This window comes from Drosophila tropicalis, unplaced genomic scaffold (assembly GCF_018151085.1).
Source record: "Drosophila tropicalis isolate 14030-0801.00 unplaced genomic scaffold, ASM1815108v1 contig_443, whole genome shotgun sequence".
In the NCBI taxonomy this organism is placed as follows: domain Eukaryota; kingdom Metazoa; phylum Arthropoda; class Insecta; order Diptera; family Drosophilidae; genus Drosophila; species Drosophila tropicalis.
The window spans coordinates 4,778,879-4,805,161 of NW_027172907.1; the positions used below are offsets into that span (position 1 = coordinate 4,778,879).

The 26,283-nt window shown below is 34.8% G+C and overlaps 1 long non-coding RNA gene across 1 annotated transcript; it reads left to right on the top strand.

Annotated features, from left to right (window-relative positions):
• Positions 1-26,165, top strand: LOC137573806 (uncharacterized). Its single transcript, XR_011031924.1, has 3 exons — positions 1-1,038; positions 21,520-22,268; positions 26,026-26,165. It is a non-coding gene; the product is annotated as an uncharacterized lncRNA (long non-coding RNA).
• Positions 26,166-26,283: the final 118 nt, after the last annotated feature.

Genomic DNA, 26,283 nt, shown 5'->3' on the forward strand with positions numbered 1-26,283 from the left:
CGGACGGTCGCAAATTCCCCCCCAAAAAATAAATCAAGAAGAAACAAAACAAAGCAAACAAAATAGAAAAGCAAAATTGAATATAACTAAAAACAACAAAAAACCTTCGCTTAAACACAAAAAACAGCAACAACAAAAATCAATTGTAACAAAAACAAAAATACAAACAAAAACCGTAACTGTGACTGCAGCGTAGAACCGCGCGCGCTTTCCTTTTCCTCCCACTTCACCCCCTTTGAGAGAAAAACAAAAACAAAACAGCAACAACAGCAAGTAACTGTTACCCCGTCCCGTTTTCCCCCTTCCGTCGTCGTCGTTGTCGTCGCCGTCGTCCCTTTTTTTTTTTTTTTTTTTTTATCTAACACTGTCTACGCCACCGACGTCGTTGTCACTGCCACCGCCGCCGTCACCGCCGACGCGTTGCTAATTAACGGAATTGCATTCGCTTTGGTCGGTCGCTCCCAAAAGCCCGAAAAGTGAATCGGCTGCATCCTTCTTCTTCTTCTTCATCTTCGTCTTTAACTCGAATGTGAAAATGCGTTACAAAATCCAAACATGAAAGGAAAATGCGATCGATCGGATTTGCGACATGGAGATGGCCAACTATGAAACACATTAAGCAACAACATTAACTAAAATAAAACAACAATAATAACATTTAAAAAAACAACAAATCCAACCCCTGCCTGCCCGCTCCCATGCTGCCCCTTGTAACGTAAGCTGCCAACCAATTTTTTACCTGCCTTAATCCATTTTGTGCCTCAAAGTGTGCCTAAACAACAACAACAACAACAAAAATAAATAGTGTTTACAAAGAAAAAAGAAATATAAATTTTTGGAAAAATCCTTTTTACAACCGAATTTTTTTCACATTTTTTTTCTTGTTGATCGTTAAAAAGTTCACAATAATCGGAAACAATTAATTAACTATATGATTAATAATTAATCTAAATATTATAATAATAATAAATTTATTAATGTATGGTTGCTGCCAACACAATGGATATATCTCAAATTGGATTACTTTTACTTGAAATGGTAAGTGAGAAATGGCTATCGAGAATATTATAGAACAGATCACTCATACGCAACGTTGCATTCGCCATTATGGCGGAGTTGCTGCTGCATATGAGCCGCCGAGCGAAGCCGAACCGAGCCAAGTGACTGAGTGAGTGAGAGAGAAAGAGCGAGCGAGCGAGCCAACTAGCTAGGGAGACTGCAAATAAAGGTAGAAGGAGAAAAGGCCGAGGTAGAGAGGAAACGAGAGGAACGCAACAGATACAGGAAGCATAGACACATATCACGAAAGCTTTTATTTCGTCATCAAAATATACATAGTTGAAGAGAAAAAAAAAGAAATATTAAACATATTTATTGCAAATTGCAACTGCAATTTGCCAAATGAAACTAAAGGCAATGTCTACTGGAGAAACTCCTTTTCTTTCGTGGATACTCTACACTAAGTTGTTGGAGATCAAAAAGAAAATGTAATATCAATCGATCAATGCACGTTAATATTTTTCTAACAAAGATCAAAAATGAGAGCTTTTCCTTTCTTTGTTTTCGAAATTCTTAATAATTTGTATAATAAATAAAAATGTTGTTCGTTTTAAATCAATATTAAAACGTAAATTTTGCCATTTGTCATCTATTTCTCCCATGTTTCAATTGTAAGGATTTAAGGGTAGCTCTCAAAATTTGGACTCTAAAATCGAATAATTATAACATTCTGATTTGCAAATTTCACTTATTTTTCTAAAAAGTTTATTTTGTGTTAAATTTATAGAATTTCTTAGTATTTGATTCGGTTCTTTGTTTTATTTCAAAAAAGCTTGCTCAATGAGGTGATTTATTTAGGTTATTTTAAATAAAAAAAATCTTTTAGATCAACTTCAAATACTTGAAATTAAAATAATGTATCTACAAAAAATTTGATTTTTCAATCTTTCTTGGTATAAATTTAACTCTTATTGAGTCACCAGTGCGTATACATAATATTGCATCATGCAGTTTTTTTTTTCTTAGCTTAATTTTTATTTTGCAAATTCTCTTTCACCGATTTGATTCCATATTATCCATTCAAATGGTTAAACGTCTTAAGTAATGACAATTAATGATAAAAAAAAAAAACTTTTTCTTCTTTCTTAATGAGTCATTTGATGAGGGGTCATGGTAAATTCGCTGAATTTCTCTATTTTTGCAATTGAGTGAAAATATGTCGGATTTTCGATAATTATAATTTCTGCATACTTTTCAAAATACAAAAACCAAGTCTAGAATTTCAATTCTGCCAAAGTCACAGAGAGCCAATGTCCCAGTTACAAGACAAAACAAAAAAAACAAAACCAGAAAAAAAAACGTAGAAGAAGAAGCAGAAGGTGGTACATAAATTGATTTGAGTTTGGTTTTAAAATTCGATACAATAAAACTGCTAAGACTAGCATAAATATAAAATAAATTATTGTCGTTTTTATTTATCAAGTCAATCAATTTGTTGTTTCGTTTGATTTTATGATTTTCACACACACACACATAGACATATGTATATGCAAACGTGTGAGTGACCTTCGACATGAGTGATAGATGACCTGCAAAAAAAAAAAAGAAGAAAAAAGAAAAAAAAACCTGTGAAACTTCTTCTTCTTCGAAGCCAAGACCCATTTCCCTTTATGCAAATTAAACACACAGACACACACACACAGAAAATACTGACCAACCTCAAATGCACGAATTCTTCGTTTCCCCGCCAAATTTGCCAAATCAAAATTCATGAAAACAAGAAGAGAAGAGAGTAGTACATTAGCCCTGAAATCGATTTGTTGATAAGAATCGTCATTTGAATCGTCAGAGTCTTCCCCAAGGCTCTTTAATAGGGGAACAAAACAAAAAAAAAATTAACGAAACAAAATTCTTGCGCATCGGTTTGTTGTTGTTGTCGTTTTTTTTTTTTTTTGGCGGCATTCTTCCTTATCTAGTGTAGCAAAGTCAGCGTTTTGCATTTGATACACACACGCACTCATAAACACACACTCACTCAATATCACATCAAAATCGAATCAAATCAAATCCAAAAGAGAGTCCCAGAGTCGAAAAAGAGACGACGTACAAAAAAAAAAAAAAAAAAACTTTTGCAAAGGCAATGAACGCGAGCTTTTGGCGTTTTCTTCCGATAACGGGCACTACTCATACACACAGTCGCTCTCTCTCTCTTTCTCGCTCACTCTCTCAAACACACACACACACACATGTCGTCTAGTTTGCTCAGTTTTTCCTCCCATGTCGCTTGACCCTGGCCTGCTATTGAGGCTCTCTAGACACATTCGGAGGCCAATACAAAGCGCAACCATTCAAAATATATACTAAGTATTATTATTATTATTATTGTATAGTATGGGTCGGTCTGTCGGTTGTCTATATAGCTAGGCTCCTCTATGCATATGTGTGTGTGTGTGCGTATGTGTGTCTGTTTTGTAAAACTATTCGCCATTATGTGTAGTTAGTTTCAGTTGTGTGAGTAATTGTTGTTGTTGTCAACTAAAACTAAAACTGTGGCGGGGTTTTTTTAGTTTAGGCTAGGTCGTACACACACACACACACATACACACACTTCCAGAGCAGATAGGTAACCCCTTTCAACCCCCCTTTCATAACATATCATGTTGGTGTGTGGCCTAGGTGAAAGGAGAAACGTATGAAAGGTTTTCTCAAAAAGAAAACTTGGCTATTGAAATGATCTAATAAGCGAACGCCGGCGTCATTGCCTCAATGACAAGAGATGAAAAATTCGCACTGAATTAATTCCCTGTTTCCGAATTCCATTTAAACGACAAGCCGACCTCAACTAAAGTAACTGGAATTACGATATGAAACATGGTCTTAAGCAACAGCTCTTTAACTTAACTTCATTTAAGATGTCTCACACTGTAAACACGCTGCTTTAGATTTTTAAAGTGCTTTCAACTGGGCTTTTAGGATAAACCATTAATGCATTGACTTTAACTTCTTTGGGTATCTCTCCCAAGTGTACTTTAGCTTACCTTCTGTTTATTGGCCATCTCTGAATCAAGCTTATAGACATCTGAAACAAACAACTATCATTGTGCCTCGAATCGAGTTCTCAATTTCAAGTATATTGCCAATTTGAGTTAATTTTTTCTATACTGAAAAATGAGGAATCCTAGAATCCAAAAATAATTAAATAATAACATTTAAAAGCTACGAGATCTTGACTTAAATAAAACCGCGTATGTATTTATTCATTTCAGATCATTTCGAATTGTCAAATTCGACTTGTCAGGCAAATCAAAATCGAGGAAATTCAGTTCTTATTACTAATCAATGCTACACCTTTTAGTAAACCAAATAGTTTCAAAATAAATAGTAAAGAAGATAATGATTTTTACTTGAATTAATCATTCACAACAATACAAAAAGAAGTCTAAAGTACAAAAGAAAGAATACTCTGACAACTCTTTTGGGTTTTAATTTTGATAACATGACGTATACTTGATATTACGTATATCTAACCTTAGAGAAATATAACGTATACGTAATAAAGAAAAAGAAGCATATAAGTTGTCTAGACTCTACTGTAGGGCAGGCAATAACAAACAAACCTTGACGTTCTCTCTCTCTCTCTCTCTCTCTATATATTCCTCTCTCCCTTTTTTGAGCCTTGTGCCTCTGCATAAGAAACAAGTTCTAAAATATGATATCGTATGTAAAATATGTGTGTTATATGGCATATCAGAAAAACCCCCCACACATAGACACAAACACAGACACACACATATACAGAAGCAGCAAAAATATATTTCGTGCCAATGAAGTTTTTATTTTTTCGGTTTTCCATTGAAGAGACAAAACTCTTGTAAGTCTATCTCTTTTGCTCTTATTTTAGGGCACTTGTCGTGGAGTTGAGTTGAGTTGAGTTGAGGTTGGTTATACATTTATATATATATCTGTTTTTTTTTTTTTTTTTTTTTTTGGCTGTGTTTAACCTTAAGTCACGTTTGTATTTTTGTAGGTCTGCGACCGCTACTACGTTGATTTGTTGGCATTCTGTTTCGGTTTCTGTTTCTGTTTCGGTTGCTATTTTGCTGTGTTTTTCTGTTTTTGTTTGCTGTGCTGTGCTTGCGGCAAGTTCAACAAAACATTAACGATCCAAAAATCCAGCAAAAAGCACATACTGCTGGCTCAACTCTATCACAGTCAATCAGAGTCAGATGAGCGAGCACTTCTCTCCTCTCCTTTCCTTTCCCCTTAACCTTTACTTGGCTTCTGTCTCTGCTTCAGTTTCTGCCTCTTCTTCTTCTTCTTCATCTTCTACTGCTCTCTACCCACAACACACAATTCGGCACATTGAGGTTCAAGGCAAATTCACGAATTAAACGCAAACGCGCTCCAACTTCGTCGACTCCGCGCAAGGCCAAGTGCAAGCCCCGCCGCGAAGTGGAGTGGAGTCGTGGCTATAATTTTTGTTGTTGTTAATTATGCATGCTTTGAGAGTCAACAACAATAACAACAGCAACAAACAGCAAAAGGCTGGCCAACAAAGCAAAAAATTTACTGCATAGGCCTAAAAATGGCAAGTGATGTCTATCAATAATGTCTCTGTGTTTCGTTTTCGGTTTCGCTTTCTGGGTGTGTATGTGTGTGTGTGGCCACTAGCACGTGCCCAGTTGAACATTTAACCACTATAATACAATATTAAAACGTCTATAAAAAATGATATATGTATGTATTATGAATATTGTAAGCAAGGTTAATTTAAAAACTTAACACAGTCAATACATCGTTAGAGAAACTAACTAAAAGATCTTTAGGGCAAAGCACACATTTTTTTTGAAATGTCAACAAATTTTTTTACCCAGTTATCAGAATTAAGCAAATTAGAAGCTAATTGAGTTAATCGAAACAAAATCCTTTCGATAGTGTCACAAATTATTACTCAATGCAAGAACTTACATTCATGTAAAATTATATAAAGTTGAATTAAAAGTTTACTGAAAACCTATTAATTAACTCAATGAGAAACTTCCAAAACAGGCACAACCAAAAAAAATGTAATAAAACTAACATTTTAAGCAAAAAAACAATAGAAATACTAAGCTGTATATTAACATCCTCTAGTTACACTTAATTTGCATATCTAGAACTCATAATCTATTCACATTAATCATCTATTTAAATTAATATAACTCTTTTAAGAGGTTTAGGAAGGTGAAGGAAAATCGTTATAGACATTTCGCAGCTATTTCTTATGTAGTAAAATATAAACATTTTTGAATCTCTTCATAATTTATACTCGAGTTTCTACAATAGGACTACTGTTTGATCTTTTATCGTTTCGAAAATAATAGTTGGCTTTTAAAAATCTACACCTAGAAGTGCCACTAAAGGGAGGAGACTTGGAACCACATTTAGGTAGATCTTAATGTAGTTAGTGAAAAACCTTATATCATTTATTTTATAGCTCCATTTTGTCTTGGAAATTGCATTTCAAATTATCGAAAAAAAACAGCCTCAGAAACGAATCGCTTATAATAATATGAACACCTATTTGATAAATTCATAAAGTTTACTAATCTTATCTGAATATTGTAATACTAATCATATGCATAAATTGTAGATAGAATTGTTGTTGTTAGGTTATGCTCCCTTTATGACATATATTTTTTTGTACTGCCCTTGAAAATATTTATTCAAAAACTCAAAACAAAAAGGTTCTCCTCCAAGTGAATGAATTGATTAACGTTGTGTATATGAGATTGCTACTTTAGATACCAGAGGCAATATCTGAAAATTCTTATCTGCTTTTTTTTTTTTTTTTTTGAATTTGTTCAAGTTCTTTTGAAAAATATGTGTTTATGTTGAAAACGATTTGGTTTAAATTTAATTTGTATTGTTACGAAGACAAACGACAAAGTAGACGACTTTACACTGAAACTGAATAAAATATTTTGGTGTTTTTTTTTTTTTTTTTAAGTTTTTGCTTAAACTATGTACATATATTAAGGTGGTTGGCACTAGGCTAGTTTAGTTTTTAGTAGTCTTTCATATCATTCTTAATCAATTCTCTCACCCATAGATACTAAGCTCATACAAAGTGTATCTCTCTGTGCCTGTGTGTGTGTGTGAGCGCACGCAAAAATTCAAAGCAAGGAAATCAAATTCAAATTCAGATTTCAGATTCGGCAAAAGCAGCAAATGCCAGCAAGTCAAGTCGACTCACACACACACACACACACACACAGAGAGACACACGCACACATTGGGACGCATACAAATAACCGAAAAAATCATGACCTTCCACAATGCCAGCAGCAGCAGAAGCAGCAGCGACAGCGGCAGCAGCAAGCAACAGTTGAGTGCCGTTTGCCGTTCTCCCTCTTTTTGTTGTTGTTTGTTTTGCCTTTGCCTTTGCCTTCGTGAGCGTAAGCAACTGTGGCTCTAGCTTTTTTTTTTTTTTTGTTTTTTTGGCAATGCGTGAGCGACACAGAGACAGAGACACAGCCACGCAGATATACAGAAGTACAGTGAGAGAGAGAGAGCAAGAGTAAGCGAGACAGAAAGTCTAAAGAGTGCGCTGCTCGAAAATAAGGCCAAGGTGACTCACCTTGATTAAGACGGAATGAAAAAAAGAAGAAGAAAAAAACACACACACACACACATAGACTGAGAAACGAAACGAAAAGTAGAAGCAACGGCAACGGCAGGCAACAAGCAGAAGTTGCCGCCTGGCCAGCAACACCAACAACAAATCGAACACCAACACCAACATGACCTTGCCCAAAAAACAACAAGAACAACAACTTCAAGCATTATAATTAACAACATAAGAGCCGAACCAAGTCCAAGTAGAACCGAAAAATGAAACTGAACATTTTTTTGTTCAAGTCATTGCCAAAAAACCGAAAAAACCAAAACCGAAACTGAAACTTTTAGCCAGCTGCTGCTGCTGCTTGTTGTTGTTGTTGTTGCTGCTGTTGCTGTTGCTGTCGTCGGCCCTGCGCTCCAACAGAGAGGTCAACGTCAGGATCAGTGTCATTGCTTCTGTTGCCGTCGTCGATGTCGTCGTCGTCATTTCATCGTCATTCCCAACTGACGTTCGGCGTGCATTGACGCCGTCGACCAAAACTCAGAGTACGTTCACTTTGTGCCGAAAAAACAAAAAAACCAGCGAAAGCAACAACAACAACGGCAACTCTGACTGAGGGAATCGCCTCTTCCATCGGCCTAGCCTGGCCAAAAAAAAAAAAAAAAAAAAAATTACTGGTGAAATACCTAAAATGCATAAAGAAGTATTTTTAGTATACAATTAATAACGCAAATTGTGTAATATTCTAGAACATGACAAGCAAAATATTTCATTGAATCACAATAATCAATGTGGCTAAAAAGAGTTGCCGTTGAAATCTTATTAACTTATATTTAAAAGAATCTCTGAAGTTTGAAAGGAAAACCAATGATTAATCGAGATGAATTTCCTTTGCGTCTTATTATATCCTTAATCTTTAATATCTATGAACAGATAGATTTATGTTCTGGAGGAAAAAATCAAAAAAGGATAGTAAAAGACAACATATGTATGTATGCATATTCCATATCAAACATATAGACACTTGTTCATAAACAATCGCTTACTTATTTCAAATCTTACATAGATAGAAAATACAAAACTCCTTTTAAAAACAAATTGAAATTTAAACAATTATTAATTAGATTTTAAATCAAATATTAGAGTAACTAACTGAATTGCAACTTAAAAGTTTCAATAATTCATTTAAAAAACAGTTTGTTTTTTTTAAATGTTGTTGAAATTCCAATAATTATTCATTAATTTTATATGTACACATAAATTTGTAAGTTCATTTAGAATGGTTAAATATATTTAATTAAAAGGTTTTTGTATTAATAATGATTCATGTTTAACCATGAATTGTTCTCCAGAACATAAATCCTTATAGAATGATTCTTGATTTGTTGTTGTTTGTTGTACTCTCTCTCCCTCTCTATTGCTCTTTATATACATACGCTTCTCAAACTGTAAACACGTGCCGTACTAAAGCCCCAAGGCTTTTTTACAGTTTGAGCTGCGACAAATTACGCGCCTATCTCAATAGCCCCCAAATGCGGCAGCGCCAATCACGCACACACACACACACACACACTTATACACAGACTAAAAGTTGCACATTTAGATGCACTCACAAACACACACACACACACAAAACAAATACAAACGCACACACACGCGGCGTTTAGCCTTAGTTGAGGTCTTGCAATGCACCTCGAAATGCATAAAAACAACAACAAAATGGCAAAATGCATTACAAATAAAAATAAAACTAAAGCACAAAAAAAATCAACTCCCGCGCTTTTCAGAGAGAGAGAGAGAGCGAGCGAGATAGTGCAAGAGCGACGGGAGAGAGAGTGTGGGTTAGCATTCAACAAAGAGAAAGAGAGAGAGAGAGGGGCTAAATTTAGTTCAATGAATTTGCACATTTTTTGCGGTTCTCTTTAAAATTTCACTCTCTCGCTCTCTCTCTCTCTTAAGCTGTCAGACTTTGTTTGTGTTTTGTTGTTATTGTTGTGCTGAGGAGTAGATGTTGTGGGGGTGGCGGAACTGGTGGGGGGGGGCTTGGGGAGTGTGGTCGCGGTGGAAGGCGGCCTAGTGCATTGACTACTAGCCAGACGCAACACACTGCTAGCAGCGACAGCGACAGAGGCAGAAGTACACGCCAGAGCACGTTACTCGACTTGCTGCTGCTTGCTTCGATGGCGATAATGATGTTGCGGACTCTGCAACAACTGCTGCAATGCTGCTGCTGCTTCTGCTGCCGATGATGATGACGTTGTGTTGTGGATGATGATGATGATGATGATGATGACGATGGTTATCGTACGAAGGTCTTTCACCCGAACTCGGTCATTGGCGTACATTTTGTGCTGCTGCTGCGAGTTTGCTGCTGTCGCTGCGCTGCTTTTGCTGGTGTTGTTTCTGGTGTTGTTGATGTTGCTGCTGCTGCTGTTGGCTCTGCTCTGCTCGCAAATCCAGAGCTTTTCAAAGTGTACATGTCGCAATTTCTTAAGAAAGTTCAATTACCCCAAACAATCAGATTTACTGTCTGTTTTTTGATGCATACACTCGACGTCGATGCCGGCGCAGCACACTGGGTCTCAACCCAAAGAGACAAATAACCCATCTAACATTTTTTTTTTTGCAATGCCAAACATTATTCAGATTCATTTATATATCAAATATAAAATTTAAAGATCACATAAAATGATGAAATTATAACCTCAATATATTTAAAGTTAAACTTAAATTTTTTAAACATACATTTTTTTAAACTTTCAAATACAGTTACAAGTTTTTAAGTTTTTAACGATTTTTACAAATTTTGAATAATTAGCTTCTTATAATTATAGAATAAAATAAACAATCTTTATATTTTTAGGGTTAAGTTGAATTGCCCAATTATTGATCCCTTCACTTTTTACCACCTCACTTTGAGTTTGTTTTTTGTGATAATAAGTTAAAATTATTAATTTACAATTAATAATTATGAAAGAGTCAGAACATCAAATTTAAATTATGTTATTGTGTGTTTGAGACCACTGTGCGTGCTGCTGCTATTGCTGCTTCGTTTTCGTTCATTCGCTTCTTTTGCTGTTGTTACTGCACAAACTGCACTGCTGCTTGCTGCTGCCGTTGTTGTTGTTGTTGTTGCAACAGCAACAGCGAGCGAGCTCTTGTTGGGTTGCAGTTTTCTAATGTTGCATGGCATGTTGGGAATGGGCATGGTTAGAGGTTGGCTGGGGGCCTATCCTATAGTTAGGAGAAGCTGCTGCTGCTGCTGCATGTTGCAGTTTCTGTTGCTGTTGCTGAGGCTGTTGGCGTTTGGCTAGTTTTATGGCGCATCTTCAAATGTTTGGCTTGCTCCATCTCGCTTCATGTATAGGTATATATATTTATATATGTATATACATACATATGTATGTATGTATGTGTGTATTTATGCTCTGCTCATGTTTATTTGCGTCGCTGCTGCATTCAATTTCAATGAGAAATTGTTGCCAATGTGTTTGTTGTTGCTGCTGTTGTTCGCCGTTTGGATTCGCTTTTTTTTTTTTTTTGGCCATGCAAACAAAATATATATCTACATATGTATATCTGCATATGTATATATTGATTTGGTATGCCTTTTTGGGCAAAATGATCAGAAGAACTCTAATGCAGTTGCTGCATTTGCTTTGGGGCAGCGTCTAATCTAACTTTCGCTTGAACGAACTTCAAATCAAACATTCAAACTTGCTGCAAACAAAAAGTAAAGCAAAAATGTTTTTAAAACAAACATAATTATTGTTTTTCTTTATAATAAAATAATATTTTGAATATTGTTTTGTAAAAAATTAAGGAAATCGCATTAATATTTTGGGTGTGAATGGCAAATATTTGAAATTAAAGATTTGAAAACTTTTGAATATAAAATATCTATCAGATCAGATTGAATTATCCATGAAAAGACCATAAAAAAGATTGCAAACGACTTCTCAAAGTGAAATTTTTGTAATTTTAATTGTTATTAAAGTTTTGTTTTTTGTTTTTGGGAAAGTTGATTCGAACTTGATTTGATTTCGATAATTTGCTCAATCTGATATTAGAGCAAATTTTGCTTGCCCTATAGTCCTCTTTCTCTGTCTCTGTCTCTGTCTGACTGCAATCCATAATTTCCAAAATAAGAAGAGAAAAAAAGGAGAGAAATGAAATTACGTTATTGCCAACAACTGCAGCAACTGCAACAGCAGCAGCAGCAGCCATCATCAGAGTCAGAGTCAGAGCAGCAGCAGGCGAAGTAGCGGGCTTCGCCTTATCGCCAATTGCAACTTTCAAACGAGTTTAGTACCTGAAGGCCCAAAGAGTCAGTAGACTGGCCAAAGTGCCGAGCCAAGTGCTGCAATGCATCCTCCTCATCCTCAATCTTCAACCTCCAACTCCACCTCATCCTCCATCCTCTATCCTCTTAGCCTTGGCCACCACCACCTCCAACTTCAGTTCACCTCCTGCTATTTGCTTGGTCCGAAAGGAATTTTGTCGACACATTTTGCTTTTTTTTTCGGACTTATCTTCAGTTTTTCATGTTAGGCATTTTTTTTGTCTTATGTTGTTGGTTTTTTTTTTTCGGCAACAAAATTTTTTCAATGTCTTTTCGGCTTTGCAACTTTCGTTGTCTGCCATATTTTACTTTATTGCACCCTGTAATCAGGCATAAAGTTCATAAGGGGCATATTAGGCGGATTTCAGCTGGCTGCAGGTGACAATTTTACGGGATTTCCCCTACAAAACTCAGTTTAAAATGCTTTTTGAGGTAAATTGTAAAGATTTCCTTTGAATTTTGTGATTCAACATTAGTTAAGAAACATTTGGCCATTAACATTCACAATTCTTCAAGATCAAAGATTTAGTGTTGGGAATGTTGATAAGAGATCAGTGTTGAAAATGTGAATACTAGCCAATTTAGGTCCGTAGACATTGTTTCATTGGCCATAACTCGTTGAATAGGACTTCTTTAAGACGCCACAATTGATAACTTGAAGATGTGCTTGTGTATAGGGTATTTAATAGTCGTCTCTACAACTTGCAACTGAATTTATTTTTTCTTTTTTTTTTTTTGCTGTCAATGACAAAACTTGCTGCGACTGCAGTTGCAGTTGCTGCTGGCGTCGCTGTTTGCTGTTGTCGATTGCATTTGTTAATTTTTATTTTTTTATTGAATTTATTTAAAGTGAAAATTATTTAAATATAAAATCTAAATCGATGGCATTTACTTTGATCAGTGAAAAAGTGAAATTTAAACCCCTTCCCCCCAAAAAAAACAAGAAAAGCTTAAAAAAAAAAAATGAAATACGTTACTCAATGAAATAAATTTTTGGTGTGTGAGTGTTTTTTTTTTATTATTATTATTTTGTTTGACTCAATTTTCCGCTGCTGACTGCATTTGAATTGCATTTTGTTGTGTTTCCATACGTTTTTTTTGTGTGTGTTGTTGTTGTTGTTTTTTTTTTTTTGGGTGCATTAAACGGCAAATTGTTTCGTGGGATCAACACAAAGTGCGTTGATCTCGGCGCAGCTTACAAACACAAAAAACAAAAAAAAAAAAAGAAAAAAAAACAAAAGTGAATGAATATGAATGCGCGAATGCGAATGGGGCGAAACACAGCGGCGAACGTTGCGTCAACGTCAGCGTGGCGTAGGCGTCGCGAGCGCTGCCTTGTTACGCATGGGCTTTTTTTTTCTCTCTTTTTACATGAAACAAAACAACGGCAATAACAGCAACAACAACAACAAAATAGCTTAAATGTGACTAACAATTAATAAATTATTAATTGCTCTCGAAAGGCAAACGGCAGAAGCAGCACCATCCGCGCCCGCACCCGTTTCCCATAGTGTTAAATGAATCATTATACAAATTTCAAGGCATTCCAAGGCAAACTGCGGCAGCGGCTTCTCATCTTTCTTCTTCTTCATTGTCATCTTCTGTTGCGTTTCTCTCTTTTTGGAAGGGTTATGATCGTCAGTTCTGTTCCGGATTTCTTAGTTACAAGTTTTAGAATTTCTATAGCATAGTTTTAGGTCTAATTTCTTTACAACTTGAATAGAAAAAGTACAAGTTGCAGAGAAATAGTTGTGAAGACTTGACAAAATGTTGTAACCATGTGGAGTTTTGGTAATTATTTTAAGTAACATGGAGCATTTTTTTAAAAAGGCATTCTTAGATGCTAAATTAATAATTTAAAAGTTAACTTATTATAAAGTAAATGATATTTTGTAGAGTCTGCTAAATGTTTGGAGACTTTCGAATCCTATTTTGTTCTTACAATATGTAAAGGAATTTCATGCTTATTCTAATCAATAACTTTTTGTAGAGTTTTTCGTATTCCAATTGATAACTTTTTGTAAAGTTGTTCAGAATTTAGTTTCTTTTAGTTAAGGATCAACTTAATTGTAAAGTTTTTGAAAATGTTCTTTTCAAATGAAATGTATTTTCATAGTCAAGTTAAAGGAGAACAATTGCCATAAGGTTAGGGGGTGTAAGCACTCTCTCTTTTTCTCCTTTCGTTTCAATCATTAAACTTTTTATTTTTGGGGAATTTTCCTTATCCCATTTGATTGTATCGGATCTGAGCGGTTTATGGATCCAAACAGCAGCAGGCCAATAGTGATCTCCCTGCAAACGCTCATTCTCCACTTACGACACACTCTCTCCCGCTCTTTCTCTCTCTCCATTCGCTCATTTCACTTCACTCGACGCGAAAGCAAAAGCAAAACAAAAATTTTTTTTTTTTATTTTGCCAGCCCGTTGGATATTTTTTGTGCTGCTGCTGCTCTGCTTGCTGCGCTGCTCTCATCGTTCGTTGTAAGTGTGTGTGTGTGTGTGTCTGTGTGTGAGTGTTCGTGTGAACTCTGCTTTTGACCGACGAGGCAATGTTGTTCGTTGACCTTTCTCAAGTGTTGTTGCCATGAAAGGAGTACGCGACGGCGACGACGACGGCAACGACGACGAAGGCGGCAGTGGCAGTGGCGCGGCGGTGGCGACGCACGCTGGAGGCGTAAGTTGTGGGCGCTGTGGCTACGAGTTGTTGTTGTTGTTTTTGTTGCCGCTGCTTGCAGTTTACGCAGCGTCTCTAGTTGTTGTTGTTACTCGCACTCGCTTTTGTTTCATATTTCGGCAAAAAAAAAAAAAAAAAAAAAAAAAAAAAAACAAAGTTTCCTTGGTCATTAAACTCTTTAATGCAACGACCTTCCATTGCGATCAACAGCAACAACAACAACAGCAGCAACGCGCATTTCAATTGAAAGAGATTAATGTGTGAGTGTGCGTATATGCGTGTGTGTGTGTGTGTGTGTGTATGCGAGTGAGTGAGTGAGTAAGGGAATGAGTTGAAGGAGTTATTATCATCATCATCTTCACTATTGACAGAGTAGAGTACCAAAAAAAAAAAAGGTTTTTTTTTGGCCAGGTGTACATTGAACCTGAGTTATTGAAGGTTTTATGCCAGCAGCAGCTCAAAGCAGGTTGAAGGCAAATACCCACAACAATTGAAAGAAACAGTAAAATGACTAAACTATTTGTCATACAGCGAGGGAGGAGGAAGAGTGACAGAATTAAACAGAGTTATCCACTCTAAACACACTCGAAAAAAGGCATTTCCTTGGCCAAAAGTCCCCAACATATTGTGTTTGACCCATTAGACACAAGGATTAAAAGTGGTCATCTTGATATTGGTCAGTTTGCGCGCCAAGAAACATTCTTTGCTAACGAAACTTTTTTTTTAAATCAAATTTCAAAATGAAAAGTACAAATTTTTGTGGCTCTTCTGACGCAGCTGGCCAAGCTGTGGAGCTGGAGCTGGAGCTCGGGGTTAGGCAACAATCATTTTGCGGTATTTGCACTTTTTGTTAAACCATTATTGGCCAGAAAAAACAAAAAAAAAGGAAAAAGCGAATCCGAATGCACACGACGAATGTTGAATGAAATCAGAGCGAGAGTTGTAAGAGAAAAACAAGTCTGAAAGCCAGGTACAAAATGAAGAGAAAAGTCATCACACACAGGAAAAGCTCGCTCGCTCTGGCTCTCTCCATTCTCTGTGCGACTAAAAGAGAATGCCAGTGTGTGTGTATGTGTGTGGAAGAGAGAGAGATAGAGAGAGAGAGAGCGCGCGCAGTTAAATGCAACTGCAAGTGATCTCTCATGGACAATTGTTGTTGTTGTTGATTGTTCGTTCTCTCTGTGTGCTTTACTGTAAATATACATATATATAAATATATAATTTTTACTTTTTTTGCACTGCATTTTGCCGGGCGGGCTTTTCAAAGTTTATCTCTTTTAGTATGTGTGTGTTTGTGTGTGTGTGTCTAACTTGTTTGTGTTGTTGTTGTTGTTGTTGCTGTTGTTCGTTGCCGTCGTCGTCGTCGTCGTCGCATTCGACTTTTTCAATGAGTCAATCCTTGAAATGTTGACTTCCTGATACGCATATGACTATTGAACAAGTTTGCTTTGTTAGATTTTTTTTGAAGGTTGCGTATTTTATACACACACACACACATGCACTTGCTTGTGGCTAAATGTGTGTGTGTGTGTAAGACAGACACACATAAATTTTTCGTAGTAGGTAAGATATGCCTTTTGCTTCTTTTTTTCTATTATTATTTCTATTTTTGTCTATGCTTAGTAGCGCTTGACTATTATTACTATTATTTCTTGTGATACTCTCGAATTTGGCGGGGTATGCTTAATATCCCCCCCTCTGATTTTGTAGAATTATTTATCATTATTGAATATTACACATTTTTGATTTTGGAGATGGTAGTAGGTAGTGGAGACTTTCAAAAAATAGTGTAGACTTTTGGTGGAGAGTTCTCAGAATAGTGTACACTGTTGGTAGATACTAGTAGTGGCTTTCTAGACTCAGTATAGACTTTTAGGGACTCCAATAAGTAATGTAGACTTTTGGTGGAGACTTCTCACAATAGTGGTGGCTTCCAAGACTCAGTGTAGACTTATGGGGACTCCATTAAGTGGTGGAGACTTTCAAAAATAGTGTAGACTTTTATTGGAGACTTCTCAGAATAGTGTACACAGTTGGTAGATACTAGTAGTGGCTTTCTAGACTCGGTGTAGACTTTTGGGGACTCCATTATGTAGTGTAGACTTTTGATGAAGACTTAAAAAATGGTGTAGATACTGACGAAGACTTCACAAACTTGTGGAAACCATTGATTCGATACTAGTGGAGACTTTAAAAACCTTTTTAGTTAGCTGTGGAGACTTTTTCAATTGTATTTTGAAGACAAGCAAAGATTTCAGAAACATCTTCTTAACTTCGAGTGCAATTATTTGCTTTGGCTTAGAGATTCATTTGTGCTTTTAAACTATGTTATCATTAAATTAAAAACATAAATGAATTGTAGAATTTGTTAAAAACTTATTTTATACACGTTTTTTTGCCACATATTCTAGTCTAGTATGATTATAAAAAGGGGTTTAAGTTAACCTTTTGGATAACTCAGTGTATACTGAAGACAACAATTGAAAGAGGGTATTAGAGAATTCGTTGTAGTGATTTCAAAAATATGTCATTTGTGTAGATTATTTGTTTCTTTTTCTATATTTTATTTTAAATTTACAGTTTAGCAGGCAGCAGCAGCAGCAGCGAGCAAAAACGACAAAGCAGCAAGAACAATAGGCGCGTCAGCAGCTCAACTCAAGTATTTGTTTTTTTTTCTTTTTTCTCCTATGCATATTATATGGCATGATATATCTATGTCTATGCCGATGTCTCGTGTGTCGCTCTCTCTCTCTCTCTGTTTTTCTCTTTCTTTCTCTGTCTATCTCTCCCCCCTACCTCCGCCTGTCTCGTTGCGTCTCTAGGGGCCTCTCAATTTCTTGAAATCATACTTTTTATGGGCAGTGAATAAATTTTCCATTTATCCATTTAACATTGTTTTTAACATATGAATTTTATGGTTAATTAGAATGCATTTTAGCCTCGTTTTTGTTGCCATGTTGTTGTTGTTGTTGTTGTTGGTGGTCGCGTTGTGTTCTTTGTTTAACGATTGTTGGATTCAGTTTAGGTATACTTTTTATGAAGGTCATCCCAAGTCTTTATCATCATCATCATCATCGTGGTTAACCTTCTTCATTCTAATTCCAAATACAATATATGTATGTACATATGTAATATACCTTTGAATGTATTTGAATCTATATTACGCATACGTCCTGTATGCCGCACACCAAAATAATTTGTATAATTGATGATAATCATGCTGCTGATGGAATGTAATTGATTTTTAAGGGCATTTTAGTGTTTTTTTTTTTTTGTTTCTAGAGATTTTGTTTTGTCATGTTTATTTCAAATTCAATTAGCAAACTTCTTTAAATCAATAATATAGGCCGACTGCCGACCTACCTGACGTATGAGTGATATTGGCCTTGACAAGAAAACAAACGTTATTGAAATTTTTGAATGGGAATTTTTTTTTTTGTTTTAGTAATAATAATAATAATGACACATTAAGAGGAAGTCAGGGGCATTTGATTCTGTCTCAGGGTGAGCTTAGCTCAGTGGCGCCTCTCAAAATCTTACAAAAATTATTACTTTTCTCATACTAATAACATTTTAAGTCTTTTAATTTACATATATTTTATGGGTCATTTTATTTAGAAATATTTATAAATGTTATACACTCTTCTAAATTCTTTAAAAGTTTCCTAATCTGTTGAATATAATTTGTCAGAAATTGTGAAAAATTGTTTTTAAAAAGTTTTCTTACTTCTTTCATAAATAGTTCACATTTTATCGTTTGCCCTTGAGACTCGATATATTAACATTGCTTAAAGAATTCTCAAGTAATTTAGTAAACATTTTAAAGCCAATATTTTAGCATATTGACTTAAAAGGAAAAAACTCCTTATCGGAATGGGTAATCGTGGTCCTTTTGATCTATTTTAGGTCCATTTTACAACATGATAAAGTTAGAGCTGATCAAACAAAAGTCAAGGGGAGAGCAAGTCGTATTTCTACGTAATATAGTAGCAGTAAATTCGTCACACTCTTTCTTTTTAGTATACGTGTACCGTTAAATTGAATTAAAGTGTGTTGTGCATGGTAACTAATATACTAGTTAAAACAAAATTACAAAAAACAAAAATTAAAAACTAAAATATAAGAAATCACAAAAAAAGTTTATACCATTTTTTGTTGTTGTTGTTTTATTATAACATTTGTTATGCCCTTCGCATAGCCAGCCTACCTTTACCTTTACCATGCCATGCCTATGGCACACCCTTCAACCCCCTACCAACTAGTCTCTACCCTTTCCCATTTCAAGCCATTAGCAGCATTAGCAACTATCATAGTCTAGACCTCTCAAGGGGGCTGGCTGGGTCTGGGGGCTAGATGGCCCCCAAATGTTTGACCTTAAACTTGAATCGAATAGAAAAGAAGGTTACAACAACAACAACAAAAACGTTTGCGGTTACAACACAGAAAACAACAACAACAACGACAACAAAACTAAAGCTAAAATGGGGAGGAAGGTTAAAATTTGCCCACTTGCTGATTTTTGTAGTTGTTTTAGTTTTTTTTTTTTTTTTATATGTTAATTTAAGCAGTTTGAATGAAGAAATTATAATTTTTGATATTAGAAAAAATGAAGGGTATTCTTTTCAATTATTAATATGAAGTCATATATTGCTTCTCTATCAGAAAATTTGGAGTTTTTATGTTTAAAATTCTTTAAAAATAGGTTTGTATTATTTAGGTTTTTGGTTTAAGTTTTCCGTTTTTCTAACGCCTTGTCTGAAATATTCCGCATACCCAGCGTCTGTTAGGGTAAATTTACTTTTTTTCTTCATTTATTTCTCCTTTTTTTTTGCTTCTTCCATAAAAGAAACTTAAAACTAGCATAGAAATCTCTTATGATGACCTTGACAATACGCAAGATATGCAAATTTCTAACAATATATATAAGGTAGATATATATATATATATATATATATATATAAAGAGATATCGTAGTATATATGAATAAACACCAATTTTGTCATCTTTTTTTTTTTTTTTTTGCCACACGCTTAAAACAAAAGCTTTTCCAATCGAAATCGGAAGTATCTTTGAATTGAATTTGTTGTTAACTTTGTTAGACTTTTTATAGCAACAACAACAACAACAAACACTGCGATCTTGAGCGGAACGTTCATAATATTTTGTTCAATGAAATATAATGCTGTTGTTGTTTCGGTTGTGTTTGTTGTTGTTGCTATTTAAGCACGAGTCGCTTATGTTCTTCACGCACACACACCAAGAGAAAGAGAGAGAGAGAGAGACCAAGGCAGAAAGACAGAGAGAGACTCACACACGCATTGAGAGCTGCATACAAATTATAAAACGAAAGCTTTTATTTATTTATTTTATTTTTATTTTTTTCATGTTTATACGTAGCCATGACAGTGTGAGAAGGTCATAATGCACACACACACACACACACAGAGAAACACATGCCGAACTAGCAACAACAATAGTGCAAAAGCTAGCATAGCAAACAGCAACAACATTTAATATTTACGCAGTAAATGAGCAACAACAGCAGCAATAAAAACACCTACAAAGTAGTTAAAGACGCCGGCGCACTTCTCGCTCTCTGTCTCTCCCTCTCTTTTTTCCTGTTTTTCTCTTACTTGCTCTCTTGATAGTTCTCTCTTTCTCACACATATCTCTTTATCCCTTCATTTAACTTCAACTTGCGTAAGCTTACCCCCTGCCCCGAATTCATTCTAACAAACGTCAAGAAATTGTCAACTAAAAAGCTCTTCCTTGACTGAAGTGACGAACTGACTCATTAAAATCTTGAAATTTCAAAAAAATGGAGTCCAAGAAATCTCACTTTTTCCCACTTTAGAGGGTGAAAAACTTCATGGAGTAAAAATCTGCTCATCTAGTTAATGGGCTAAGCCAACTCAGAGTTAAATTTTATTTATATACATTCCATACTTCATTTGAAATAGTTTCTCATAGGGAATTGCATCATACGCTTTAAGCAACTCTGATCCGAATTATGTTGTGATAAGGGAGAAGCAGGTGTATCCAAGGATCAAAATTTTACCTTGATCATTAAGTTATCTACAGATCTCTTCAAATATTATTTTCAATTGAATCAGAATCATCCATTTGTGTTGCCCATGAAAAAATCTTCTATCAAAGATTGTCCTCGTGTCTGCTTTAATCTATGTCTAAATTAAAATATCTATCGAAAAGTTTAGCATTTGCTTATATTATAAAATTTCACTCAGTTTTTGCGAAATAAAGACTAGGAGTTGGTATTGAGTGAGTGCCTTAATAATCCACCTGCCATCAAAGGTGAAAAAACTTTTGAATTTTGAAAATTTTAATAACATATTTCCATGTTTTTTCATTTGTTTAAATTTTGTGTATGTTTTTATTGCCTACCTTTGGGAGCCACAGCGTTCTTTAGTATTTCGTTTATTTTGTTTTTCAAAACTTTCTTCTAAAGTCAAAAGTCAAATGAAATCCTGTACTCTTTTGTTTAAACATTTTGTTTGCATTTGGATTTTTGATTTTTCATTAGGTGTTTGTTTTATAGGTTTGGTTGAAATTTATATGCTAGTAGTAAAGTGTTTGGTTTAAGTGTTTCCTAGACAATTTCGAGACCATCGAGAGAAGAATACGCAACAGACAAAATCTCAAACAACAAAAACCATACAAATCCGGCCAATTCTTCAATCTCGAACTTATCAACCGGTTGTCTCAATGTCAATTCAACAAATCTTCAAAATAATATGCAGCAGCAAGATTTCAACTTCTTTTGTTGTTTCTTTTCACAAATACACACAAATACATAACTAAGTATGTTTAGTTAGATAAATATTTATATTGATTAGTAGTTATTTTACCTAATGTTCTGTCTACTTGTTCTCCTCACTTTTGCAGATGCCGCACAGCAATCCAACATAGAAAGAGAAACCAGAATAGAGAGAGAGAGAGAAAGAGAGGGAGTAAGGAGAAGGGGTGTCTCGTTGCGTTCCACCTGCCCATTGGCCAGCCAAATGCCTTTGCGCACCTTTAAACAACATAAATGCGTGCCCAAAGCAAAAACCTGGGAACACATGCAAATTTGGCCGATGCTGTTAATGGGGATAAAACTTTATATATCTATCGCATACATTGTAAAATAAAAAACGCGTTTCAAACCTAAACCAAACAAACAAGCAAAAAAAATAAAACAAAATAACTGAGATAGACATTTCTCCCCCCAAAAATCCCCCCACCTAAACACCTCACACTCTCATATCACCTAAGTGACCAAAAGAAAACTAAAAAAAAAAAAGTGCAAAAAAAAAAAAACAGTAACAAACTCAAAAGGTGACTTTAGTTGCACATTAACAACAATTGCAACAAGTGGCAACAACAACAAATCAAGTAAACTCAAAGTAAACATTTTTTTTTGGACAACTTTACACTGCCTTATGGATAATAATAATAATCAAACACCAAGACAAGCAAAAACATTATCTTAGTAAATTAATAAAACATTAAGTGATAAAACAAACAAAACAAACACACATTCAGCATCGATTTTAGCGGCCAAAAACGTGAAACAGAAATATCTAGATAAATATATATATCTACAAACACGTCAAGGAAATCCAGCAAAGGATAACAATAAATATAAAGGAAAGGTGAGTTCTGCACATGTTGTTAATGAAACATATATGTTTATGTGTGTAAGAAAACATATATAGAGTATGTGTTTTGTTGTTCATCATCAATAGATAATAGTTCGTTTGTTTATGCTTTAAGATATAGTAAATATGAATTTGTTTTCTAGTGAACTTAAATTATAAACTATGAGAGTATAAAAGATAATGGTGGTATTGGTATTGAGATACAATTGTTTCGGACTGTAAGACTTTCTTTTGTTTTGAAATCAAAGAAGTTAACTTAAACTATGCCAAAGTTTATTTGCCCCTCCAGGGTCCTCTAGCCGTCTAAATGAATATTAATAAAGTCAGAATTCGTTGAAATGAAAGCGGCTTTTGGGGAAAGATATTAATAATATTGAAACAAGTTTAATACTGATAATTTTTGATGATGTTTTGCCAATTACTTTACATTTTTCACAAGACAAGTTTTTTTCTTATCTTCTTCCGTGTCAAGGTCAACATATGTTTCTTTGGGTGTCAAATTTGCGTGACATGTCGATTCTGACTATTAAGTCCTTGGCCATGATTACAATCAGCTTCAATCAGCAAAGCTAAGCTGTAATCAGCAAAGAATTTCACCTACCTCTATTCAAAATACTTATACTCTCTCTTATTTAGTTAGTTTATATGTAAATTGTAATCTCTTTAGCTATCCTTTAAGCCCACAAGCTAGTAGATTAGCTGCTCGATCATAAAACTTTCAACAGAAACTATTAACTAAGGCATTTCACTTATCTATGCCCCTGAAAATAATCAATGTAAATGTTTTGTTAGTTATTTTTCTTCCCCTATTAGTTACTATGTATATTTAGTTTATGGATATTTGTGATTTTCGATTTGCAAAGAAGCTTTTCAGCTTTCGAATGGACTTTTAAAGCAAACAAAAAAAAAAAAAAAACAAAAAACAACACTTTTTAATCACACTCACTCATTGAACCGCACCCAAATCAAGAATTTTCATTGCTAGCCAGTGGCAAGTGGCGCAGCACCAGGAAGTTGAACTAACTCAACTAACACACACACACACACACACAGCACTCTACACACTCTATAGTTATAGAGATGAATAGAGAGAGAAAGAAATAATCATAGAAATGATCTATCATTGCAATTGCTACTGTTGCTGCCTTAGCTTAATCAAAGATTGCGTATACGCACTGTTACACTATGATTAGAAATGCAACAAGAACGAACAGCATGAGGAGCAGCAACAAAATCAAAGAATAGAGGCCGAGAAATACACAGAGAGAGAGTAAAGATATGTAACATTATAGATAGATAGATAGATCCATCGGTAGCCAATGACGACGATGTGTACCCAATATTTTGCATAAACGCTGATCTTCCGACAGAGAGTGAGAGAGAGGGAAGTGTGAGGCGGGGGGGGCCAGAAATATCTAATTATAATTTTACCACACAACTGTGGCGCCAAGCAAAAAATAAAACCAAAAACAACAGAAACAACAACAACAACAACTAGAAAATGGTGCTGAAGGTTTTTCCTATGCAGCATTTTCTTTTCAAGTTGAACTTGCTTTTGCTTGCTGTTGACCAGGCAGAAAAGTGAAATAGACGCTGCTGCTGCTGCTGCTTGTATTGAATAATGAAAAACAAGTTTTCCGCGGTGCATTGCGCATCAACATGGAAAAACCAAAGCGCAAATGCAACAGGCCAAACTAAACCGATTGAGAGATGATGATGATGATGGCTATGATGATGATGATGACGATGATGACGTGCCGCATACAGTGGTTTAGAATTCGCCATAGACTATGCAAAATATTTCTTAATTGTGGGACTAACTAAATTCAGTCTATTTGCAAATTAGGCCTAGAGGAAAACTTGGGAATGTTTTTAATCTCGAGTTTAAGTTTGGAGTTTCTGTTTTAACTTTAAACAAGGTAGGCCTAGAAATTATTAATCAATGGCTTAGTTTATACAAATATATAGGAGTTAGTTGACAAATCTAAAATATTCATATTTAACTGACTCTTAGCACTCTCCATCCTCTTCTACCCTAAGCTAGGTGATCTCTCTCCATCTAAATGTGAAGAATGAAATGCCACTTTTTAAGGAACAATCTTTACTGTTCTTAATGTAATCAGTATCCTTCTTCCCTAAACACTCAAAACGACTAACTTTCGAACGAACAAACTTTTTATTTAAAACTCTTAAACCAATTAACCTTAGAAGAAGACTTAACTAATAGAAGTTAGCAGGCTAGGTTAATTAATTTACTAATGGCCAAATTGTAGCTGCTTTTCAAGTTTAATAAGCGTTTTGGGACCACTGTGCAGTGGCAACGCGCGGGTGCCAGGCAGCAGCAGCAGCGGCAAAATGTTGTAATGTCGCAGACTCTCTCCCCTACTCTCTTTCTCTCTCTCTCTCTCTCTCTCTCTATGTGTGTGTGTCTTTATCTCTGTCTCTAACTCTCTAGTTTTGAGTTTTGCCTGTGCAGTTTTTGTAGTTTGCTTTCAAGTTTGCTTGCAATTTTTTTTTTTTTTTTCGTATTCCGCCTCGTTTCGTTTCGTAGTTCAATGTTAACGAACTTTTTCTGCAAGTTGTTGTTGTTGTTGTTGTTGGTGCTGTTGCATTTGTTGTAGTTGTTGTTTTTAGACTTTCACTTATAATGAATTTGGCGAGTGGAAAACTTGTTGCTCTTGTTGCAGCAGCAGCAGCAGCAACAGTTGTTGTTGTTGTTTGTTGTTGTTGTTGCTGCTGGTATTGCTTTGCATGCAGTTCAATAACATGTTATGTAAAAAGCATTTTTCCAAGTTTCTTTTGGTTTTTCCTTTGTTCAAATCATTCGCTCGTCTTTTCTTTTGCTGCTGCTGCTGCTGCAGCTGTTGCTTTTCTTTTTCTTTTTTTTTCTTTTTTTTTTTTGCAATTTTTCCTCCACACAAAAATTTTCTTACTGCAGGGCTCCATTTATTTTTGTTGTTGTTGTATTTTATACCATATTGTTTATACATATATACGTTTTATGTTGTAATTCGTAATTTCTAATGTTATTGAACTTTAAAAAAACAACAACAACAACACAATAAAAAAGAAGACAAAAAGAAACAACAACAACAACCAACTTTGATTCAACTGAAAATTAGTTATAACCGGAAGCCACAAAACAAAAATTGAAACAATGCAACAAGACGACTTTCTACATTTATTTATCTTCTTTTTTTTCGTTGTTTTTGTTTTTGTTGTTGTGTTGGCCTTTTTGGTTGGCTATATTAATTGCCCCGATCATCATCATGATGATGATGTGGGGGATAATGATGGTGCATTGTTGAAATGCAGATGCACCTCCATGAAGTAAAATATTAAAAACAACAACAACAAAATGCAATTGCTGCTGCAATATGCTTCAATTATTTTTATCTATATTTGTCATGGATTTGATTTAACTTTTTAAGGTATACGACTATATAGAATGTTTGAATTGTTGGTGGTCTGATTCATTAAGTAGACGAAGGTTTTGAGATTTCAGATTCGAGAATCTGTCTAGATTCTTTTGTTAAATACTCCATTTTATCTTAATTTCTACTTGAGTGAGCTCTTTTTTGTTGATTGATAAATAAGTCTTTAAACTAGTAGGGTTAGACAAATTTTATATATTTTAATTAACTGATAAACATATTTCTATGAAAGCAAATAGTTTAAGGAAGTGTCTTTAAATAAATGTTAATAACTTTAAAATAATAATTAAAATATTCAATTTTTCTTCTATTTACAGACTCCAAGACTTCACCCTCTAACTAAGCCAAAATATTTTTAAAACTATCCAAAATTTACAACTAAACGAAACAAATCGAAAGAAATCTTTTTACACTTTTCATATATATTTAAAAAAAAAACGAAAAGAAAACACGCAAATCAAGTATACGCCTAGTGGGAGAGAAATCGCGTTCTACACTCTCCTTTGCAACGTCCAAATCGAAATAAGACTAAAAACAAAAACAAATTTTTTACAATACATATATACATTTATATA